Raw genomic sequence first — 18,884 nt, 5'->3', positions numbered from 1 at the left:
CGCACGGATGCACGCCAAGACCGTAGGATCCTACGCAGTGCCGTAGGGGACAGCACCGCCACTTCCCAGCAAATTAGGGACACTGTTGCCCCTGGGGTATCGGCGAGGACCATTCGCAACCGTCTCCATGAAGCTGGGCTACGGTCCCGCACACCGTTAGGCCGTCTTCCGCTCACGCCCCAACATCGTGCAGCCCGCCTGCAGTGGTGTCGCGACAGGCGTGAATGGAGGGACGAATGGAGACGAGTCGTCTTCAGCGATGAGAGTCGCTTCTGCCTTGGTGCCAATGATGGTCGTATGCGTGTTTGGCGCCGTGCAGGTGAGCGCCACAATCAGGACTGCATACGACCGAGGCACACAGGGCCAACACCCGGCATCATGGTGTGGGGAGCGATCTCCTACACTGGCCGTATACCACTGGTGATCGTCGAGGGGACAATGAATAGTGCACGGTACATCCAAACCGTCATCGAACCCATCGTTCTACCATTCCTAGACCGGCAAGGGAACTTGCTGTTCCAACAGGACAATGCACGTCCGCATGTATCCCGTGCCACCCAACGTGCTCTAGAAGGTGTAAGTCAACTACCCTGGCCAGCAAGATCTCCGGATCTGTCCCCCATTGAGCATGTTTGGGACTGGATGAAGCGTCGTCTCACGCGGTCTGCACGTCCAGCACGAACGCCGGTCCAACTGAGGCGCCAGGTGGAAATGGCATGGCAAGCCGTTCCACAGGACTACATCCAGCATCTCTACGATCGTCTCCATGGGAGAATAGCAGCCTGCATTGCTGCGAAAGGTGGATATACACTGTACTGGTGCCGACATTGTGCGTGCTCTGTTGCCTGTGTCTATGTGCCTGTGGTTCTGTCAGTGTGATCATGTGATGTATCTGACCCCAGGAATGTGTCAATAAAGTTTCCCCTTCCTGGGACAATGAATTCACGGTGTTCTTATTTCAATTTCCAGGAGTGTATTTCCCAGCGGTATTACACTGTCGAAGGAAGGAAAGGCAGATTAGGGTTTAAAGTTCCGTCGGTTTTTAACCTTAACACAAATTTGGATTGGAATAGGACTGAGAAGGAAATAACTGAATGATTTAAAAAGGATGCCCACCGTAATTTTACCAAAAGATTCAGACAAATCGCGGGATACTTATATCTGGATGACATAATGGAGACTTGAACCTTCGTTCCCCTGAATGCCAATCCAGTGTCTCATCAAACTGCTACGTCACCCGGCAGGTCATTACAATTGGAGTAACGGCTTGCATTGATCAATGAAAGAGGTCGTGTCCCTGTCCTAGGAGTCATCCTGGCATTCGTATTGAACGATTTACGGAAAACCCGAAAACCGAAACGTCTACATATCCTGACGAAGATTTGTACCATCGTCCACCAGAATTTGAAAACCCTGTCTTAACCACTGTGTTACCTCGTCCGGTATTAATAGATAATTTATGGAGATACATGGTTACAGATATACTATTCAGGGTCGATTACTGTTCATCAGCGCAGAACAAGCTATAGGAAGATTAAAATATTAAGCCAAAAGAAAAAACAAAACAAAAAAAAAACAAGGAAAGCTACTCGTTTTAGCCTTAATAGGCCAATAAGGGCGATCGGCTGCCGTGTCATCGTGTGCCAGTGGCGTCGTATGCAAAGGCTTGGTGAGACCTCACCACTCTCCCTATCATTGTCGTCTTTCATGACCTCGGAACCGCTACTTCTCATTCAAGTAGCTCGTCGACTGAAGTTACGCGGCGTCGAATTTAGCTGTGCTGGAAATCTAGTCTACAATATCAAGTTTAGAGAAATATTTTACAGCCAAGATCGTGTTAAAAACTGTTTTTAATGGAACGTTTCCAATAGGTATCACTGGCATCTTCAGATCTTTAAATTTTTTTTATAGAACTTCATGTTACATTGTGCCTTAGTTAATTACACCATATTAACATTTTAGTCAGGAGCATTCCACAGAGATTTGTCAAAAATAAAAATTACAAATATATTTGTCAGAAGTAGAAATATAAAATACAGGTGCATTTTAGCTGTGTTTATATTTACATGTGACAAAGCGGTTTATAATTTTATTTTGACAAATCTGTGTCGAATTTGCGATATGCTCTCCACTAAAGTGTCACCATGACATGAGTAATGAATACACGATGGGGGATGAAGTAAAAGCAAAATAACTTTTAAAGATCTAAAGATAACAGTCTTACCGGCCGAAACTGGTCAGTAAAAAAGTGATCTTGGCTATAAGAAACACCTTTAAAGTAAATACGAATCTCTTCTTCTATTTCTCATAATGAGAAATTTCAACCATATAAAGTTCTCTTCATCGTGTATTTGGCTTTGTATTTTCTTTACTTTTCTCGCAAAACCTCAAATTAGGAATTTAAAAACAAATGTCACATCAGGCACAGATTAAAGTCTTCACATAAGACGAATAAATGTCAGCTTCTTGACTGGAAAATTGTGAAAATAGAGCTCCACCCTTTCTTATTATGTCTCCAGTGTAATTTTTTATTTGTATATGATTTAATCATTTCTGTTCTGTTATTACTGACTTGTCTGCCTTCTTACTGGACATTAAAGAGAGTACAAAACAACGAATAGGAGAAACATGAGAAAAAGAGAAAAACACAGTGTTCAGTTAATGCGGCATGGATGCTGAATGAAGCTAATAAATTAGCATAAGCCTTCTTTATCTTGGTCAGGTTGTGATGCTGCGTGGTAGGATATAGCCAAAAACCTCTCTCGTATCTGGTATTGGTTGTTAGCATGTAGTGAATCGTATGAGGGACATTCAACAATTAGAGAGACTAACAACTTAGAAAAATTTATATTTTGGTAATTGTAGACGTTTACATCTTCTCAACACAATTCCAACCAATATTAATACACTTTTCCCTGCGGTTATTTGCTTTCATTGTACGTTGCAGGCTTTCCAAAAAAATAAATGAAATGATGATTGAGGTGGTGGCCCTCAGCAACGCACCCTCAGACTCAGTGTTGAAATATTAAAATTTTTGGCTGGTTTCGTTGTCTAGGGGTGTGATACGTAGTTGCCGCATTAGAAGCCAAATACTGCTGAGTCTACAGCAAAAAATATGAATATACAAATGAATCGAATAGTCGAAGGTTCCTATCACTTGGCAACTGCGAATTTTTGAATGTAATATGGAAATTTATAAATGATAAATTGCAATTAAATAAAATCTACAGGTACTATTTTAACGACTTTAAATGATAAGTACTAAAGCAGAAGTACTTTTGAGAATACCGTATATTTCAGCAAAACACTTATTGGTGTTGAAGGTCCAGCAACTAAATAAAAGTATAAGTTGAATAACAGGGAAACAATAGATTCCAACTACACGTAATTACGAGGGCTATTCCGAAAGTAAGGTCCGATCGGTCACGAAATGGAAACGACTATGAAAATCCGATAAAGCTTTGCACAGATGTGTTGGGTAGTGTCTCTAGTATAACCCCAGTTAGCATCACGTCGCTCTTCTCATTTCTGAGCTCGCAGTGAGTGCGTAAAGATGTCTAGAAAATAGTGTCTGCCGCCAAGTACGGGGGCCTGGTGAGAAATTTCCCCTGAAGCTATGCAGCTAACATTACATAACTGTCGTGCTGTTTCGTCTTCAAGACAATTCTCAGCCGCATTCTGCAGGGGCAATGAAGATGCTCCTGCATCGTTTTCAAATGGAAATGTGAGATTACCCACACTACAGCCCGTAATTGTCTCCCTCTGAGTTTCAGCTCAGGTCACATGAACCGCTGGTTATGAAGACAACATTTCGGCACAAGACAACGAGCCGTAGGCCAGCGTAGAGAATTGGCGGAGAGCACTGGCGGCTGCCTTCTATAGCGAGGGTATGGGAAAGTTGGTACAACGCTACGATACACGTCTAAGTCGGGTCGGCGACTATGGAGATAAGTAGCTGCAAGGTGTATCTAACTGTTGCAAATAAAACATTTTTGATTTTTACCGTGGTTTCCATTTCGCGACCTATCGGACCTTACTTTCGGAATAGCCCTCGTAGTTATGAACGACAACATAGCTCACGAGATATTTACGTCTATATTTATACTACGTCTTCTCTGTAGAAACCTTGGAAATCTCACAATTTCACAAGCCCGCACTCCGAAGTATTTCTTTCTCTCGCGACCAAGCACAAACCGCTCCACACTCCCAGTCTTTCTCACGACCATGTGTCCCTCGCGCTGTCACGTCCAGATCTCCCGTGTCCTGTGCCGTACTGTTCTCTCACTTCAGTCGAGTCTCCCCATTCACGAGCGCTGTGATTGGCTACAGCGCTGCAACCATGCACACTTACAGATATAAAACACTTTCTAAATACTGAATTTACATTTAAATATCTTGAAATTAAATAAATATTCCTACTGCTGGACTATAAACATGCTCTAACAGATATTATTAAATAAATAAACAAATTAAATGAACATATATCAAACGAATCGAAAAGAAGGTAGCCAGTAGCCTAATGTCTCTGGATTTTCTAAAACAAAGTAAAAATTTAAGCAATTTCTTCATGAATAGTATATATCGAATATAAACAAAGATATACACCAATAATTATATTTATAAGCATGCTCCTACCATTTTGTCATGTAACTGTGGAGTACTTATGGCCTGACGCGATGAATAGTAATCGGCCACTTTGACCTCCAATAACTGATGTACTAATGAAGTTACATGCCTGTAATTCATACCAATTTAGGTTTACACTAATAGCTTTCCAACGATACGTCGATCGACGAACTCGGATGAACGGTTTAGGTTTTGGAAATTCGTTGCTGGGTGATACACTCCTGGAAATTGCAATAAGAACACCGTGAATTCATTGTCCCAGGAAGGGGAAACTTTATTGACACATTCCTGGGGTCAGATACATCACATCATCACACTGACAGAACCACAGGCACATAGACACAGGCAACAGAGCATGCACAATGTCGGCACTAGTACAGTGTATATCCACCTTTCGCAGCAATGCAGGCTGCTATTCTCCCATGGAGACGATCGTAGAGATGCTGGATGTAGTCCTGTGGAACGGCTTGCCATGCCATTTCCACCTGGCGCCTCAGTTGGACCAGCGTTCGTGCTGGACGTGCAGACCGCGTGAGACGACGCTTCATCCAGTCCCAAACATGCTCAATGGGGGACAGATCCGGAGATCTTGCTGGCCAGGGTAGTTGACTTACACCTTCTAGAGCACGTTGGGTGGCACGGGATACATGCGGACGTGCATTGTCCTGTTGGAACAGCAAGTTCCCTTGCCGGTCTAGGAATGGTAGAACGATGGGTTCGATGACGGTTTGGATGTACCGTGCACTATTCAGTGTCCCCTCGACGATCACCAGTGGTGTACGGCCAGTGTAGGAGATCGCTCCCCACACCATGATGCCGGGTGTTGGCCCTGTGTGCCTCGGTCGTATGCAGTCCTGATTGTGGCGCTCACCTGCACGGCGCCAAACACGCATACGACCATCATTGGCACCAAGGCAGAAGCGACTCTCATCGCTGAAGACGAAACGTCTCCATTCGTCCCTCCATTCACGCCTATCGCGACACCACTGGAGGCGGGCTGCACGATGTTGGGGCGTGAGCGGAAGACGGCCTAACGGTGTGCGGGACCGTAGCCCAGCTTCATGGAGACGGTTGCGAATGGTCCTCGCCGATACCCCAGGAGCAGCAGTGTCCCTAATTTGCTGGGAAGTGGCGGTGCGGTCCCCTACGGCACTGCGTAGGATCCTACGGTCTTGGCGTGCATCCGTGCGTCGCTGCGGTCCGGTCCCAGGTCGACGGGCACGTGCACCTTCCGCCGACCACTGGCGACAACATCGATGTACTGTGGAGACCTCACGCCCCACGTGTTGAGCAATTCGGCGGTACGTCCACCCGGCCTCCCGCATGCCCACTATACGCCCTCGCTCAAAGTCCGTCAACTGCACATACGGTTCACGTCCATGCTGTCGCGGCATGCTACCAGTGTTAAAGACTGCGATGGAGCTCCGTATGCCACGGCAAACTGGCTGACACTGACGGCGGCGGTGCACAAATGCTGCGCAGCTAGCGCTATTTGACGACCAACACCGCGGTTCCTGGTGTGTCCGCTGTGCCGTGCGTGTGATCATTGCTTGTACAGCCCTCTCGCAGTGTCCGGAGCAAGTATGGTGGGTCTGACACACCGGTGTCAATGTGTTCTTTTTTCCATTTCCAGGAGTGTACTTGTATAATTTACCGTCAGATACTAAACTTTAAACTAATAAAGATATTGAAGCTCTGATTACACCATCAGAATCGTCGTGCAAATAATAGTAATGTAAATGTTTCTTTTTGAGGTATCATGATTCATCTGGCTAATTTCTATACAAACTGTGAAATATCTGCAATTATGTTTTCACAAAGGCCGCCATCTTTGGCACTCCTGGCTAGACATCTCCTTCATCGACACAAAGCACCATCCTCGTCACAGTGTCAACATGGAATTCCCAGCCACACGATCGGGCTGGACCCCTCTTGCTTCAGCCAACGTCCGGCACCACGTGGGCGGCCTGCCGAGCGGCCCAGGCCTGCCGAGCGGCCCGTCCGACAATGCCAACTCCGAACTTAGAATATTTTCAGGGCGACACAATTCGCTCGTTACCTCACACACCTTCACTTATTAACATTCTGGCTTGCCAGAATCTTCAGAAGTAGCACCCTTCATTTCATACTTGTACTTGTAAACAAATTACAAAGAACACAATTAAACGATTGAAACGCAAGCCCAATAGTGTTTACAAAAGTTTTGTAGTGGTGTGGGAGCAGTATGAATTTCGAAATAAACTTAAACTAATACAAATTATGAACAAAACGGCATATTAAATAAATGCTTACGTTTCAGTTATGCATACAAATTTTTTTGTTTTTTATGGACAAGAAATAAAGTTTTTTAATGCACTTTCACTTATGTGTAAGCACTTCTTGTGACACTCACTCACTGCTAAGGCGCCTTCTTGCACTAATTAGTCCGTCGCACTACACGCACTCACACGGATTTTAGCACGAAGTATTGATCAACTCACATCAGTCTTTTGACCAAGTGCCTCGCAGAAATCGTGTCTGCCTCTGAATTCTGAGTTCCACCGTTTATCGTGACAAATCTGTCTACAACGAAAAGCAAAAGTAGAAACACCTCAACAAACCACGTCCCAAAACCAACCAACATCCTCACTACGGATTCCCTCCAGCGGAAAACGATACTGTAGGAAGCCACAAGGCAAACTACTGAATCATAGTAAGCTCTATTTAATTGACTTAAGTCAATCTTTCCTATCTCCACGCACCAAAAATTTCGTGGATGTACAATTACAATTTTAATACCCTTAAACTCTTTCAGGCAAAGTCAATATTCCTGACGAAGTAAATATTCCTTGAGCTTTAATACCCTTAAACTCCTTCACCAAAGAAGACGAAGTAAATATTCCTGAATTCCAATCACGAACAACTGCCAAGATGAGAAACATAGAAGTAGATATCCTCAGAATAAAAAATGGCTCTGAGCACTATGGGACTCAACTGTTGAGGTCATTAGTCCCCTAGAACTTAGAACTAGTTAAACCTAACTAACCTAAGGACATCACAAACATCCATGCCCGAGGCAGGATTCGAACCTGCGACCGTAGCGGTCTTGCGGTTCCAGACTGCAGCGCCTTTAACCGCACGGCCACTTCGGCCGGCTCCTCAGAATAACGAAGCAGCTTAAATCACTTAATAAAGGCAAGGCCTCCGGTCCAGATTGTATACAAGTAAGGTTCCTCTCATAGTATGCTGATAAAATAGCTCCATACTTAGTTATATATAACCACTCGCTCACAGAAAGAGCCGTACCTAAAGACTGGAAAATTGCTAAAGTCACACCAATACACAAAAAGGGAAGTAGGAGCTATCCTCTGAATTACAGGCCTATATCACTAATGTCGATTTGCAGTAGGGTTTTGGAACATATACTGTATTCGAACATTATGAAGTACCTCGAAGAAAACGATTTATTGACACATAGTCAGCATGGTTTCAGAAAATATCGTTCTTCTGAAACACAACAAGCTCTTTACACTCATGAAGTAATAAGTGCTGTCGTCAGGGAATGTCAAATTGATTCCGTATTTTTAGATTCCAAGAAGGCTTTAGACACTGTTCCTCAAAAGCGTCTTCTAACCAAACTCTGTGCCTACGTAGTATCGCCTCAGCTGTGCGACTGGATTCGTAATTTCCTGTCAGAAAGGTCACAGTTCGTAGTTATATACGGAAAGTCATCGAGTAAAACATAAGTAATATCCGGTGTTCCCCAAGGAAGTGTTGTAAGCCCTCTATTGATCCTTATCTACAGGGTGTTTCAAAAATGACCGGTATATTTGAAATGGCAATAAAAACTAAACGAGCAGCGATAGAAATACACCGTTTGTTGCAATATGATTGGGACAACAGTACATTTTCAGGCAGACAAACTTTCGAAATTACAGTAGTTACAATTTTCAACAACAGATGGCGCTGCAAGTGATGTGAAAGATATAGAAGACAACGCAGTCTGTGGGTGCGCCATTCTGTACGTCGTCTTTCTGCTGTAAGCGTGTGCTGTTCACAACGTGCAAGTGTGCTGTAGACAACATGGTTTATTCCTTAGAACAGAGGGTTTTTCTAGTGTTGGAATTCCACCGCCTAGAACACAGTGTTGTTGCAACAAGACGAAGTTTTCAACGGAGGTTTAATGTAAACAAAGGACCGAAAAGCGATACAATAAAGGATCTGTTTCAAAAATTTCAACGGACTGGGAACGTGACGGATGAACGTGCTGGAAAGGTAGGGCGACCGCGTACGGCAACCACAGAGGGCAACGCGCAGCTAGTGCAGCAGGTGATCCAACAGCGGCCTCGGGTTTCCGTTCGCCGTGTTGCAGCTGCGGTCCAAATGACGCCAACGTCCACGTATCGTCTCATGCGCCAGAGTTTACACCTCTATCCATACAAAATTCAAACGCGGCAACCCCTCAGCGCCGCTACCATTGCTGCACGAGAGACATTCACTAACGATATAGTGCACAGGATTGATGACGGCGATATGCATGTGGGCAGCATTTGGTTTACTGACGAAGCTTATTTTTACCTGGACGGCTTCGGCAATAAACAGAACTGGCGCATATGGGGAACCGAAAAGCCCCATGTTGCAGTCCCATCGTCTCTGCATCCTCAAAAAGTACTGGTCTGGGCCGCCATTTCTTCCAAAGGAATCATTGGCCCATTTTTCAGATCCGAAACGATTACTGCATCACGCTATCTGGACATTCTTCGTGAATTTGTGGCGGTACAAACTGCCTTAGACGACACTGCGAACACCTCGTGGTTTATGCAAGATGGTGCCCGGCCACATCGCACGGCCGACGTCTTTAATTTCCTGAATGAATATTTCGATGATCGTGTGATTGCTTTGGGCGGCGTGGATTGGCCTCCCTATTCGCCAGACATGAACCCCTGTGACTTCTTTCTGTGGGGACACTTGAAAGACCAGGTGTACCGCCAGAATCCAGAAACAATTGAACAGCTGAAGCAGTACATCTCATCTGCATGTGAAGCCATTCCGCCAGACACGTTGTCAAAGGTTTCGGGTAATTTCATTCAGGGACTACGCCATATTATTGCTACGCATGGTGGATATGTGGAAAATATCGTACTATAGAGTTTCCCAGACCGCAGCGCCATCTGTTGTTGAAAATTGTAACTACAGTAATTTCGAAAGTTTGTCTGCCTGAAAATGTACTGTTGTCCCAAGCATATTGCAACAAACGGTGTATTTCTATCGCTGCTCGTTTAGTTTTTATTGCCGTTTCAAATATACCGGTCATTTTTGAAGCACCCTGTATATTAACGACATAAGAGACAATCTGAGTAGCTGTCTTAGATTGTTTGCAGATGATTCTGTCATTTACCGTCTTGGAAAGTCATCAGATGATCAAAACGACTTTCAAAATGATTTAGATATGATATCTGTATGGTGCGAAAAGTGGCAGTTGACCCTGAATAAAGAAAAGTGTGAAGTTATTCACACGAGTACTAAAAGAAATAGGCTAAATTTCGTTTGCGTGATATGTCACACAAATCTGAAGGCTGTAAATTCAGCTAAATACTTAGGGATTACCATTACAAATAACCTAAATTGAAACGATCACATAAATAATGTTGTGGGTAGAGCAAACCAAAGACTGCGAACACTTCTAAGGTGCAAAAGGTCTACTAAAGAGACTGCTTACACCACGCTTGTCCGCCCTATTGTGGAGTATTGCTGTGCTGTGTGGGATCCGCATCAGGTGGGACTGACGCATGACATCGAAAAAAGCTCGTTTTGTATTATCGCGAAATAGGGGAGATAGTGTCACAGACATGATACGTGAATTGCAGTGGCAATCATGAAAACAAAGGCGTGTTTCGTTGTGACGGGATCTTCTCATGAAATTTCAATCACCAGTTTTCTCCTCCGATTGCGAAAACATTCTGTTGGCACCCACCTACATAGGTAGAAATGATCATCACGATAAAATAAGAGAAATCAGGGTTCGCACAGAAAAATTTAAGTGCTCGTTTTTCCCGCGTGCTGTTCGAGAGTGGAACGGTAGAGAGACAGCTTGAAGGTGGTTCATTGAACCCTCTGCCAGGCACTTTATTGTGAAAAGCAGAGTAATCACGTAGATATAGATGAATTGACCACTAAGTTCTTACCCACACTCTTATACGAAGCATGAATCAATACATATTTTACTAAAATCCACGATGTCACTGACCTCCACGCACCCTCAGTGCTTAAACGTCCCGCTCTTGCACACGTACAGTGCGACAATAAACTAACAAACTACTAATGCACCCCAAGTAAAACATACAAAATTTTACCTCCAAAATTACTACCACTAATTCAAAATTAGAACAGCTTTTCGTTTCTCCCCTTTCTCTATATACACTTGACTGCATCAATCACCTCCTTAATTCCGCATATCGACTTCTTCACTCCAGCTCTCAGTAACTATGGTTTGAGCAATCTGATTTTCACCTGTTAAAAGTCTTTTAAATTCGGATTGCCTTTCTTTATTCTAAAATTCAAATTCTAGGCATTTACTTACACAATTAAGCGAAATATTGTATTTGCACAGACAATCAGTACCTAAAACTACCTCCTTTACTAGTCCATTCACTACAAAACGTTCTATCTCAAATTTATTTTCTCTTCATTTAAATTCTAAAAGTATTTCTTGTCTTATTGGCAACTGCCGTTTTAATCCGAACGGCAGTGACTGGGAATTTACTAGTTTCCTATTTTTGATCTTGTTCATAAAACAATATGACACCGCTGACACATTACTACCTGAATCTAGAAGTACATCTACCATTTCTTTGTCGACTTTAATTTCAAGCCGGCCGCTGGTGGCCGAGCGGTTCTGGCGCTACAGTCTGGAACCGCGCGACCGCTACGGTCGCAGGTTCGAATCCTGCTTCGGGCATGGATGTGTGTGTTGTCCTTAGGTTAGTTAGGTTTAAGTAGTTCTAAGTTCTAGGGGACTGATGACCTCAGAAGTTGAGTCCCATAGTGCTCAGAGCCATTTGAACCATTTTTAATTTCAATAATTGGTTGTAGGTTTACCATTTCCTTTCGTTCTAAATATTTCTCCCTTAATAAATCATTTTCTATGTCTCGTCCCTTCTCTTTCAATTCTAGCGTACACACATTCTATTCTATCCATCCCTCAGTTTCAGATTCATCTCAAAATAATTCATTAAATATTTCTTTCTCCCAAAATTCATTCCTTCCCTTTTCCAAAACCTCAAGCAATTTTGAACTTCTCCCGTTTCCACATATGCAGCAGTAACGACCGTAACGTTCTACCGTACCAACGCGTATCAGTCACACTAAAATCGCAGTGCTCCTTCATATGTCAATTCGTATGAACTTCATTACACAAACTATCCCCATCCACATTATTTAATTCAAGCCTCTCTAAATTTTCTGTTAGTTCTTCCACACATTTCACCGATTCACTGCCCACAGCATCCACAACTTTACTGTTTTTCCCCTCCAAAATATCGACAGTTGCTTGTTCAACAAAATTACACACCAATTCACTGTTAAACACTTTATTTTCATGAAATAATACATTGATGACTAAGCCATCATCACCATAAACATTCATCTCAACAACCTTATGTGCTGATACATCATATATGGTTCAAAAGGCTCTGAGCACTATGGGACTTAACATCTGAGATCATCAGCCCCCCGGAACTTAGAACTACATAAACCTAACTAACCTAAGGACATCACACACGTCCATGCCCGAGGCAGGATTCGAACCTGCGACCGTAGCGGTCGCGCGGTGCCAGACTGAAGCACCTAGAACCGCTCGGCCACTGCGGCCGGCGATACATAATATTAATCACCACATATTCATATCAGATACCTTACTTTCCTCCGTCAACAAATTAACTTTTGCCGGCCGCGGTGGCCGAGCGGTTCTAGGCGCTTCAGTCCGGAACCGGGCGACTGTTACGGTCGCAGGTTCGAATCCTGCTTCGGGCATGGATGTGTGTGATGTCCTTAGGTTAGTTAGGTTTAAGTAGTTCTACGTTCTAGGGGACTGATGACCTCAGATGTTAAGTCCCATAATGCTCAGAACCATTCGAACCATTTTTGAAATGAACTTTACGTGAATGTTACACAACTTTATCCTCCGCCGCTGCATCACACAAGTTGCTGTTACCTTGTTGTACAATTCTGGGACTTCCAGATATGCTACAGTCGTATGTGATCGGACAAAAATCAGCACACACTGCCATTTCCACACACTTTTCATCTAGATTAATCCCCGATCCTATTTTACATACATTCTCACTTTCACACTGTGACAAACGTTTTATATCCACACATTCATCATTAATTTCGTTCCGCCTTCATTCGTGAATAGAAACGCGAAAATACCTTCCTCAAAATTATCAATGCCAGTAGCTTTTACTTCATTACATAAATTACGATTACTCTGTTACTTTAAACAGGAATCATCTACCTTCGCCGATACGTTTTTAATTTCAACTACTAAGCCCCCCTTAGTAACATCGACACTTTCCGCCGAAACACATTCACCCTCATTTGCAGCTGGCGAGACCAAAGCTACGCTGCCTTCACAAACATCGACACTTTTCGCCGAATCAAAAATACTTGCTACTGCAACACCTTCCTTAATGATATTGCTACTATTGGCTAATACCTCATCAGAACTCTCCACACAATTTGCTTTCACAGAATTCATCTCCTGTTTAACTTCTTTTTGAACCACTGAATCTTTCCATTCATCACCATTCACACACTCTTTCATTACACATTCATAACTTACATCATTCCCCGCAAATTTATTCCCACTACTTTTACTTAAATCTCTTACAGATCTGTGCTTCCTCCGTTCGCGCCTTCTTTTATTGAAAAGGCCACCTATATAGCCTTCCTCTTTACCATACTCCATAACTCGTATTTGTTACTTTTCTCCAAACCTATTAACATTTCTACCATTACAATTATCTCCAGTCCTTTTCATCGCCTATTTAGATTGGCACCCCCGGACCTGAGATGTGTCGAACATCATTTTCCCGACCGGTTGTTAGGCGATTGCACTTTGCGCGAATTTCTCCCATCAAATCTGCGTTCTTTACTCGGATCCCGTTCGCGGAAGTTATCACTCCTTCACCGACCATTCTGTTCATTCCTGCTACCATCTCCCTGAGAATTCCTTCGATTTCTCTCACAGTTATGATTTTGGTGGTAATTATTTGGATTCCCATTTTGATAACTACCACCCAGTTTGCTCTGAGGTTTGAACTTCAAAGTCCTCTATAATTTTTCCACAAATTCTAGAGATTCGTCCACAGTATCACACGGACTATGAACAAGATCCCACTACAGATTTTCTGGTAATCGCCTTTTTAACGTGGTGATTTCCGTTAAAATCGCCTACGGATGCATAACCTTGCCAAGTTCGCGCTTGCAAAAATGTCTCATCGTCTCATTACCACACCTGTAACTAGTACCAATTAAAAATTCATTTTGGATATGTGTCTGCTTTTCCTCGCTCCAAAATTTATTGAAAAAACACTTTTCGAACCACTCGTACGATTCGTACGAACTACATTTCATATTTGCCCGAGAATGTGGGTGTCCCTCCAAATGCTGTTTAACGTATTTTATTTTCGCTTCGTCCGACATGCCGTGAATGAAAGCGTCCCTACACGCAGCCAAGAAATTTACTGGGTGATACCTCCCGTCATCTGTGTAACATTTCACAGGTCCGGTTTTGGCCCAAGGGATATTTATAACCGGCCAGGCTTGTTGGGAGGCTAACGAATTTAAATCACTTTCTATCTGTTGCATTTGTTTTTTAACTTAATTTTCACTAGTTATACTGGACTCTGTTTTACCTTTAATTTAGCCCAATTCTTTCTCTCCCTCACTTAAGGATTGGCAATGTTCTGATTTTATACAGTCACTTATCTTGCACCCAAGTTCCGTCTGTATCTTACCCATTTTTTCCGCAAGATCTTTTTCCACTGATTCGATTTTAGATTTTGCCATTACAACTTCGACTGTAATTTTCCTTATATCCAATCGGACACATTTCAATTCATCATCAATTGCTTTTTCAAGGTTACCCATAATTTTTTCAACTTCGTTATTCACAGCGGACCGTATTTCAGTTCTCAATGTACCCATGTCTGTTCGAATTGTACCGTTAACCGCTACTGTTCCCTGCACTAAACTAACTTAGACTCAGACCCCCAACTAAAATGCCTTTAATGTGAATAGCATGTGTTATTTGTGACAATTACTGTGTAATTTCAATATTTGCAGAAACCTACTTGCGGAAAAATCATATCTCACGCTGTGTTTTGAGAGAGGTGCACTCTACAGAAATCTCTCCTGGTTTTCCAAAGGTTTTTTACACTTTGCATCGTACGCTCAATAACAGAGAACGAAGGAAACACCACTTTGCAGGACCCAAATCCAGGACGAGCCCCCAATTGCGGGATTTCCACAAAAATAAATGAATTGATGAGTGAGGTGGTGGCCCTGAACTGTGCACCCTCAGACTCAGAGTTGAAATATTAATAATATGTGGCTAGTTTCGTTGTCTAGGGGCTGGGATCCGTAGTTGCCGCAATACAAAACAAATACTGCTGAGTCTACAGTAATGAATATACACATGAATCGAATAGTCGAAGGTTCCTATCACTCGGCAATTGCGAATATTTCAATATAATATGGAAATTTATAAATGATAAATTGCTATTAAATAAAATCTGCAGGTACTATTTAACGACTTTAAATGAGGGGTACGATAGCAGAAGTAGTTTTGAGAATGTCGTATATTTCTGTAAAGCACTTATTAGCGTCGATAAAATATAAGTTGCATAACACGGAAACAATAGATTCCGACTGCACGTAATTAGTTATGAACAACAACATGTTGTTGTTGTCGTGGTCTTCAGTCCTTAGACTGGTTTGATGCAGCTTTCCATGCTACTCTATCCTGTGCAAGCTTCTTCGTCTCCCAGTACCTACTGCAGCCGACATCCTTCTGAATCTGCTTAGTATATTCATCTCTTGGTCTCCCTCTACGATTTCTACTCTCCACGCTGCCCTCCAGTACTAAATTGGTGATCCCTCGATGTCTCAGAACATGTCCTACCAACAGATCCCTTCTTCTAGTCAAGTTGTGCCACAAGCTCCTCCTCTCCCCAACTCTATCCAATACATCCACATTAGTTATGTGATCTACCCATCTAATCTTCAGCATACTTCTGTAGCACCACATTTCGAAAGCTTCTATTCTCTTCTCGTCTAAACTATTTATCGTCCACGTTTCATTTCCATACATGGCTACACTCCATACATATACTTTCAGAAACTACTTCCTGACATTTAAATCTATACTCGATGTTAAAAAATTTTTCTCCTTCAGAAACGCTTTCCTTGCCATTGCCAGTCTACATTTTATATCCTCTCTACTTCGACCATCATCAGTTATTTTGCTCCCCAAATAGCAAAACTCCTTTACTACTGTAAGTGTCTCATTTCCTAATCTAACTCCCCCACCATCAAACGACTTAATTCGACTACATTCCATTATCCTCGTTTTGCTTTTGTTGATGTTCATCTTATACCCTCCTTTCAATACACTGTCCATTCCGTTCAAATGATCTTCCAAGTCCTTTGCTGCCTCTGACAGAATTACAATGTAATCGGCGAACCTCAAAGTTTTTATTTCTTCTCCATATATTTTAAAACCTACTCCGAACTTTTCTTTTGTTTCCTTTATTGCTTGCTCAATATACAGATTGAATAAGATCGGGGAGAGGCTAAAACCCTGTCTCACTCCCTTCCCAACCACTGATTCCCTTTCGTGCCCCTCGACTCTTACAACTGCCATCTGCTTTCTGTACAAATTGTAAATAGCCTTTCGCTCCCTGTATTTTACCCCTGCCACCTTCAGAATTTGAAAGAGAGTATTCCAATCAACATTGTCAAAAGTTTTCTCTAAATCTACAAATGCTAGAAACGTAGGTTTGCCTTTCCTTAATCTTTCTTGTAAGATAAGTCATAGCGTCAATATTGCCTCACGTGTTCCAACATTTCTACGGAATCCAAACTGATCTTCCCCGAGGTCGGCTTCTATCAGTTTTTCCATTCGTCTGTAAAGAATTCGCATTTGTATTTTGCAGCTGTGACTTATTAAACTGATAGTTTGGTAATTTTCACATCTGTCAACACTTGCTTTCTTTGGGATGCGAATTATTATATTCTTCTTGAAGTCTGAGGGTATTTCGCCTGTCTCATACATCTTGCTTACCAGATGGTAGAGTTTTGTCAGGACTGTCTCTCCCAAGGCTGTCAGTAGTTCTAATGGAAAGTTGTCTACTCCGGGGCCCTTGTTTCAACTTAGGTCTTTCAGTGCTCTGTCAAACTCTTCACGCAGTATCATATCTTCCATTTCATATTCATCTACATCCTCTTCCATTTCCATAATATTGTCTGAGGACATACATCGCCGTTGTATAGACAATCTATATACTTCTTCCACCTTTCTGCTTTCCCTTCTTTGCTTAGAACTGGGTTTCCATCTGAGCTCTTGATATTCGTACAAGTGGCTCTCTTTTCTCCAAAGGTCTCTTTAATTTTCCTGTAGGCAGTATCTGTCTTACCCCTAGTGAGATAAGCCTCTACATCCTTACATTTGTCCTCTAGCCATCCCTGCTTAGACATTTTGCACTTCTTGTCGATCTCATTTTTGAGATGTTTGTATTCCTTTTTGCCTGCTTCGCTTACTGCATTTTTGTATTTTCTCCTTTCATCAATTAAATTCAGTATCTCTTATGTTACCTAAGGATTTCCACTAGCCCTCGTATTTTTACTTACTTGATCCTCTGCTGCCTTCACTATGTAATTCCTCAAAGCTACCCATTCTTCTTCTACTGTACTTCTTTCCCCCATTCCTGACAAATGTTCCCTTATGCTCTCTCTGAAACTCTGTACAACCTCTGGTTCTTTCAGTTTATCCAGGTCCCATCTCCTTAAATTCCCACCTTCTTGCAGTTCCTTCAGTTTTAATCTACAGTTCATAACTAATAGATTGTGGTTAGAGTCCACATCTGCCCCTGGAAAAGTCTTACAATTTAAAACCTGGTTCCTAAATCACTGTCTTACTATCTCTGTCAAACCTTCTTGTATCTCCAGGGTTCTTCCATGTATAGAACCTTCTTTCATGATTCTTGAACCAAGTGTTAGCTATGATTAAGATATGCTCTGTGCAAAGTTCTACCAAGCGACTTCCTCTTTCATTTCTTACCCCCAATCCATATTCACCTACTACGTTTCCTTTTCTTCCTTTTTCCAGTCACCCATGACTATTAAATTTTCGTCTCCCTTCACTACCTGAATGGTATTGCGAAATTTTTTCCCAGGAGGATAACACCAGTTCTATCATCAGTTTTTGAGGCATATTGCGCTTTTATGCCATCTTTGTGAAGCGCTATGCATATAATTGTGTAATTAGACCCAATATTTGTGACTAATTTCGTAATTAGGATTGATATTTGCGTCAGTTTCGAGTGGTATTGTGAAATTTTTTCCTAGCTGTATAACACCAGTTGTGTGGTATCGTCAGTTTTTGCGCTGTATTGAGCTTTTATGCCGTCCTTGTGTAGTGGTATGCATACAATTGTATAAATAGGACCGATCTTTGTGATTAATTACGTAATCAGGATCGGTCTTTGAGTCAGTTTCCCTACCAAAATAAATAATGTACACTAACCTAAACTTCCTCTCTCACATGTGGACAGTTTCCATGTGTTGGGGGTGCACTTGGGCTTTCCATTCATTAAAATTAGGGTTCGAGTGTCAGAAAGGGCAGAGCCATTTTTAATTTCCTGTCATTTCTAAGTGCCTCTGGTGGTTTAATCGTGTTAGAGGGGTGCACCTGGGCTTTCCGCACAGGAGGACGAGGGTTTGAGTCCTGGAAAGGGAACCACCAATTTTAGTTTCCCCTTAATTCGCGTGTGGGGGATAGGGTGGGATATCAGCACAGCTCAGGGACAAAGAAATTCCCACGAAAATTCGAAATGTCCGCCAGAATGCGAAATTCCTGCCAATAGGGTAGGTTTTGGGTAGGGCCGTGGGGGAGGGGGAATTGGGAGGAGGGGTGGGGCTCACTTGCAGCAGAAAAAGCATGTGAAGTCATTCTGAGCCTGGGGTGGGTGTGCTTGTGGCCAGGGGTGGGTGGGGGC

Source organism: Schistocerca nitens, chromosome 3 (assembly GCF_023898315.1).
Source record: "Schistocerca nitens isolate TAMUIC-IGC-003100 chromosome 3, iqSchNite1.1, whole genome shotgun sequence".
NCBI classification, from domain to species: Eukaryota; Metazoa; Arthropoda; class Insecta; order Orthoptera; family Acrididae; genus Schistocerca; species Schistocerca nitens.
Note: the sequence above shows the minus strand (reverse complement) of the source record.